Source organism: Hipposideros armiger, unplaced genomic scaffold (assembly GCF_001890085.2).
Source record: "Hipposideros armiger isolate ML-2016 unplaced genomic scaffold, ASM189008v1 scaffold_480, whole genome shotgun sequence".
Taxonomy (NCBI): domain Eukaryota; kingdom Metazoa; phylum Chordata; class Mammalia; order Chiroptera; family Hipposideridae; genus Hipposideros; species Hipposideros armiger.
In genome coordinates this window covers 298,945-305,374 of record NW_017731830.1, presented here as the reverse complement: position 1 = coordinate 305,374, position 6,430 = coordinate 298,945, and positions in this window count along the sequence as shown.

Genomic DNA, 6,430 nt, shown 5'->3' with positions numbered 1-6,430 from the left:
CTCTCTCTCTCTCTCTCCCTCTCTCTCTCTCTCTCTCTCTCTCTCTCTCTCTTTCTCTCTTTCTCTCTGTCTCACTCTCCCTCTCTCTCTGTCTCTCTGTCTCTCTCTCTCTCTGTCTGTCTCTGTCTCTCTCTGTCCTGTCTGTCTGTCTGCCTCTCTCTCTTTTGTAGGGCTCCTCTTGTGGACCAGGTCCCTGACTTTCAGGGGCTCAGAACTGGGAGGCAGGGAAGGACAGGCAGGTTTGGGACGTGGTCATCTGGTGGTACATGCTTGGGAACATGTCCCCCACACCAGCCCAGGGCAATCTCACCCTTAATTGGCGTAACTGGTTTTCCTGCGGATGCAGAGAGGCCAGACGAGCTCCCCGTCACACCCAGGCCTTAGGAGCACGCGATTCTACTCTCTCGTTATCGGACCAAAGTCTTCCATCAAGCTGTCTCGTTCTGTCTTATTCAATTAAATTCTTTAATTTAATTTGACCCATGCATTCATCTTCTTTGAAATCTGAGAGACGACAGCATCCGCTACAAATTGAGAGTAAATGGCCGAATTAGCTTTGAGAGAGGATTCAACGTGACTTGTTTCTTCCCAGGGACCAGCAGGCTCTTTGGAGAGAGCTGGGTCATGGTGAAAGCTGGCTGGGGCATGGTGGGTGGGGAGGGGCATCACAGTCGCCATTCACCTTGGGTTCCTTGGATGGACGGCATGGCATGTGGTCCCTGGAGCCAGTGTCCAGCTGGGTGATATCAGGCAAGCGCTTGGAATTCGGTGCCTTCGTTTCATCACCTGTAAGATGAGAATGCTAATGGCAGCACCTACCCCCAGGGGCTGCATCCACACATGTAAAACCCACGGAGGGGTGCCTGACCCATGAAGCGCGGGGTACGCGCGAGCCACCATTGTTAGCGTGCTGTGCAGGTTTTGTGGCTTAAGCACACTCAGGATGGCGGAAGCACATCACACACCCCTTCCAAATGAGTGGGAATTAAACCACGCAAGCTTGGCCAAAACATCACCCAGCACAACACCCCTCAAGCAGGTGTGTTTTTAGGGTGTTTGAAGGATTGCCATTCTGTTTCGAAGCTGGAGGAAACACTGGCTGGGAGTACACTATTAATACTCAGAACTGTGGATGATGTAACGGGGAATGTTGGATTGTGTACAAGAGTTTTGCGTGAAATACCTGTTTTTCAGTTTTTCGACAGAATATCTATGTGACCTTGGACTTGACTGTGTCCTATTTGATCCTTGCCCAACCTAGCGAGGTAGGCGGGGTGTGGAAAAATACTCATAACAGCAGCGAATGGCAGTGAAGGCTGAGGGTTGGGGTGTCAGACTGCCTGCTCCGAGTTCAAACCCCAGCTCTGCCTCTTAGCCTCTGAGCTCCCATAGACAAATTAACCTCTTGGTGTTTTTCATTTCCGTCTCTGTACATGGGGAAGGTTATGTTAATAATAATAATAATAAAATACTCGTTTCATAGGGTTGTTTGAAGATGAAGTGGGTTAATATTCATAAAATGTTTGGCTCAGTGCTGGCAACCATGCTTAATAAATATTAGTTAAAAGTCACCGCAGTAGCGCTAAATAATGACCAGTGCCAAACCCTGCCTGATGCATGGGGTACGTGTTGTTGCATTTGAACTTGGCAGGAGCCCTTTTTGCAGAGGTGGGGACTTTTGCCAACGTCCCACAGTCACGGCGCCAGCCCCGCTGCCTATGTGTGTCTTTCGCCTCAGCTGGCCCCTGTGACAAGTGTAAATGATGCAAACCTGTCCCCTCTAAGGGGGAGTTTGCCAAGCGCCTACTAGGAGCAGGGGATTTGCCGAATGCATCCTGTCATTTAATCTTCACCTGGACTCTAAGAGGCGGGTACATTCCCTTAGAGAAACTGAGGTGCAGGGGGCTGTGTCTGATCCATTTCTAGAGCCCCGGGGCCCATCCTGGGGCTGTCGGGTGTAACTGCTGAATGAAAGGTTGCCTTCTGGGGATCCATGTGTGGTCTGTCTCATCCATCACGAGAGACGGGGGGTAAGAGCTGAGCGGGGTTTGAGAGGAACATAAAGTGTGGGAAGTGGGGCCCAGGCACGAGCGCCCCCGGGAGAGGCCGGCTGGGAAGGCCACGATGTGCTGTCTGTGAGCGTTAATGGAGAGCTGTCAGACGGAAATCCAGCCAGACAGCAGCAGTGGCCATTTGTGGAGCTCAGCCAGAGGTGTCTGAGGAAGGGCGAGCCCAGTGGGAGGACGTCTGGGGCGTCTCCCGCCCCCGCCCCCAACCTTTGGCTTCGTGGAGCGCTGGGGAGCAGGGTGTGTGTGGGCGCGCATGCATGTGGTGGGAGCACAAGCAGGAGAAAGTCTGGGTTGTCCCAAATGAGTTTGCCTTTGACCTTCACAGGACGTGCCCTGTGGCCGCCTTGGGAAGAGATTTCTCGTGGAGCATTTGTGGCGCTTACATCTCACTCTCCTTTATGGGGACGTGGAAAAGGCAGGATCTAACCTGGGCCCCAGTCTGGCTGTTTGGGCAACCTTGAGGTCCTTGGTGAATGTCATGAAGGGCTGCTGTAGAGGCTGCAGAGGGATTGCAGGGGGCCGAGGAGGGACCGAGAGGGAAGAACTGGAAATAGGCATAGATTCCTGGTTTTGAGAAGCTTGGTTGCAAAGGGGCAGTGTGCCTTGTGGTTTTAATTTGCAGTTCCGTAATGATGAATGAGGTTGAGCCCCTTTTCTCCCATGTGACAGGTCGTTGGATATTCCCGATGTTGCCGTGGGCCGTGCAGGCAGAGCCTCGCGGAGGAAGTGGCATTTGAGCAAAGCTTTGAAGGAGATGAGGGATCTGGGGCACACGGGCTTCTGTCCTGTATGGAAGAACTGGCGGGCACACAGCCTGCGGCGGCTTCCTTGCCCTGGAAAACACTGGGCCGGCTTGAGCATGGCACTCAGAGAGGTTATGGGAGTAGCCCGAGGTCACATAGCTACAGGTGGCAGAGCTGGATTGGAACCCAGAGCCATCCCCACATAGCCTTGGCTCTTGACTCGGTGAAGTGTCGGGGAGACCACCGTGCCCCTCTCATGAGAGGCCCATTCCCGCCAAGGGAAATGCTCACCCGTTCACTCCACACAGATCTGGGGAGCTCTGCACTGAGTAGAATTCTGGGGAGAATAAGAGCCCCAGCCTAACGGACTGTTTGTGCCAATAAATTGATTTCTTTATGTCCTCATACTGCTGGATTACAAGAAATGAGCCAGGCCTGCTGCCGCCCCGGGGAGTCCCTGGGGAGGGTTTTGGAGGCCCCTGTTGCCAAGGCAACCCAGGCCACCTCTGGAAGCATGTGGTCCTGCACGCACTCCTGTCTGCCCAGTCCCAGCTGGCTGCGTGGACCTTGGCCAGCCTTCCTGCCGCCCTTTCTGGCAGGAGCAGGAGGAGGAGTGGAGCAGGAGAATTCAGGGGTTCCCCATGACGGGCGCTCCATCCAGTGCCCGCGTGCTCCTCTACTTGAAACCCTGCAGCAGCTCCCGTCTCCCCCACAAGGCCTGCACGATCCGGCCTCCCGTTGCCTCTCTGTGATCATCTCTTGTCTGTCGCCCTCTCCTCGCTCCAGTCTAGCCTCCTAGTGCTGGTCCTCAACACTCCAACCCGACTCCCACCCCAGGACCTTTGCACTTGCTGTTCCCCCTGCTTGGAAGGCTCTGCCCCCAGGTTTTAGCCAGGCGCATGCCATCACCTCCTTCCATTCTTTACAGAAATGCTGCCATCTCAGCAAGGGCTTGACTGGCTACTCACCATGATATCCCCGTGTTGCCCATCCCGAGTCTTTGCCATATTGCCCCCTATATCTACTATGCCTAATATGTCACCTCGTTTCCTTATTTTTCTTGCTTAGTGTCTTGCTCTCTCTGGCAGGCAGCTTCTCTGAAGGCCCCCAGGGACACCCCCCCCCCCATCTCCTGGTATTCATGCCCTTGTGTAATCAACCTCAGTCTGAGTAGCTTGCTCCGAGCTGATAGAACACAGCCACACTGAGGGGCTGTCAGTTCTTCGATTAGACTGTGACTTCCATCTTGGTAGCTGACTCTCTGTAGCCTTCTTAGCTGGCATGCCTTGATGAGAAGCAGCCACAGGGAGAGGCCCATGAGGCAAGGAATTGAGAGAGGCCCCCAGTCACCCCCTAGCAAGGAGCTGAGGCCCTCAGTCCAACAGCCTTTCAAGGGACTGAATCCTGCCAACAGCCGTGTGAGGTTGGAAGTGGAATACCCTAGCTGGGTCTTCAGATGAGACCCCAGTCTGGCCGACACCTCGATTACAACTTGTGAGGGACCCTGGAGCAGAGGAGGCAGCTAAGCTGTGCCCAGACTCCTGACCCCACAGAAACTGTGAGATATGTAGTGTGTGATGCTTTGACCTGCTAAGTTTTATGGTGATGTGTGACACGACAGCCGATAGGTACCATCGTCCCCTCCTAGAACGGAAGCTCCGCATTCTTGGTAAGTCGGCCAGTGACCCCAGGGCCTGAGATCCAGAGGATGCTTTTCAGGCTCTGTTCCACTTGACCTTGCATGAGACGCCTGCTCCTCCAGCCCTGGGCCCTTGGATGTCCACCTGCCTGGCTGGCCAGCTGCCCCCACAGTGCTGACGTGGTGGGGCGTCCTATCCTTTCATTTCCTCACCCCCTTTCTGTGTTACTTCCACAGCAGCGAGCGGGTGCAGCTTTGCAAGCACACACCCCATCCATCAGCTCAGGTCAAGCACTGCTGAAAGCTTCCCTCTCAGTGCAAAGTGCTTTCCCTGCTAAACTCATTATTTTATCCAGCGGAGCCAGGAAACGATAGCATCTTTCAAATCCGCTCAGGCCCCGCCTGCAGTGTTTCTCAGCCCTGTTTGCTTTCGAAAAACAATGGCATAATCTTTGCTTGGATCCACCAGGGGCCAATCAGGAAAATAAAAAGAAACAAAGTTTCTAAAACCAAGGGACTGTACCCAGGCATGACTGACACAGAAGCTGGGCAGCCCAGCAGAGGCTATGGTACAACCCAGGTGGAAAGCTACCAGCATCAGCGGGGCTGAGGGGCAAAGGGAGGGAGTGGGGTTGGCAGAGCTTTGTGTTGGGACCTCCCAGTGGAAGCTGGGACCATGTTACATGTCTGGGGGTGGGGGGTCTGTAGCCTCAGTGAAGTCAGAGCTGCTGTCTGTGAAGCCAACCAAACCTGGGTGCAGGGAGGGAAAAATATCCTGGCTTTGTTCTTCCTCCCACCGCCCAATGTCTTGCCCGCTGTGGCCGGCTGCTGACTGATTCAGGAGCCTGCAAGTAGTGAGGCCAGCTGTGAACGGGGACAAGTGTCTGCAACAAACAGGCCTAGGACCAGCACACCCCTGTTCCCTAAAATGCCCTAGAGCAAGAGTCTGCAAATTAAGGCCTGAGGGCCAAATCCGGTCTGCCATCTGTTTTTGTAAATAAAGTTTTATCGGCACACAGCCACGCCCAATTATTTACATCTTGTCTGTCAGTGGCCGCGTTTGTGCTGCCACAGCAGAGTTCAGCAGTAGCAAGAGAGACTGTATGGCCTGCAAAACCTAAAATCCTTACTGCCTGGCCCTTGACAGAAAACTTGGGCAGATTCCTGCTCTAGAGGGAGGTATTTATGGTACAAATGCCTCCCCACGGAGAGCATCTGCTAGGAGCTTCTAGGGCATCTGCTGCCCCGGGGAGAATTTCTCTCACTCTCTCACTAGCTTTGGCCGCAGAAGCAGTGGTTTGATTGGCAGAGGTTTGAGTCTCAGCTAGACTGAGCGTTTCATGAGGGCAGGCACTCGGGACCCCCTGGACCCATTGGTACTGGCTGAGACGTGTCATTTGTCACTCTGGGGAAGTAGCACAAAATGTTCCCATCATGCACCACCTTGTGACGACTTATTTTAACTACAGGAGGTCCTTGTTATCCAGAGATAATTTAGGCTCAGGTCAGCCCACTGAACGTGAAGCTCCTTTAAAAAGAAATCAGGATTTCACAGTAGATAGTGAGGGAAAATCATGAAGGGATAAAAGATGGAGTTAAAAATTGGAAAAAACTAAGTTTTACATTACATAGCATATGTTTAATATAATTTCAGTGTTGCTAACAGCGATGCAGTCAATCTTAGGATGAACAAAAAGACGAGTCACCTTTTTGTGGAGCATATTTTTCTACCAAAATTAAGTGACAGCAAGATATGACATCCTTCTCTTTACGTTTGACTGACAACATCATCTTAAAGAGTATTTTATTCTTTTTCTTTTTTTGTTGTTTTTAATTAAAGTTCATTGGGGTGACAATTGTTAGCAAAATTACATAGGTTTCAGGTGTACAATTCTGTAATACATCATCTATATGTCACATTGTGTGTTCACCACCCAGAGTCAGTTCTCTTTCTATCACCAGTAATTTGTTTTTTCAAA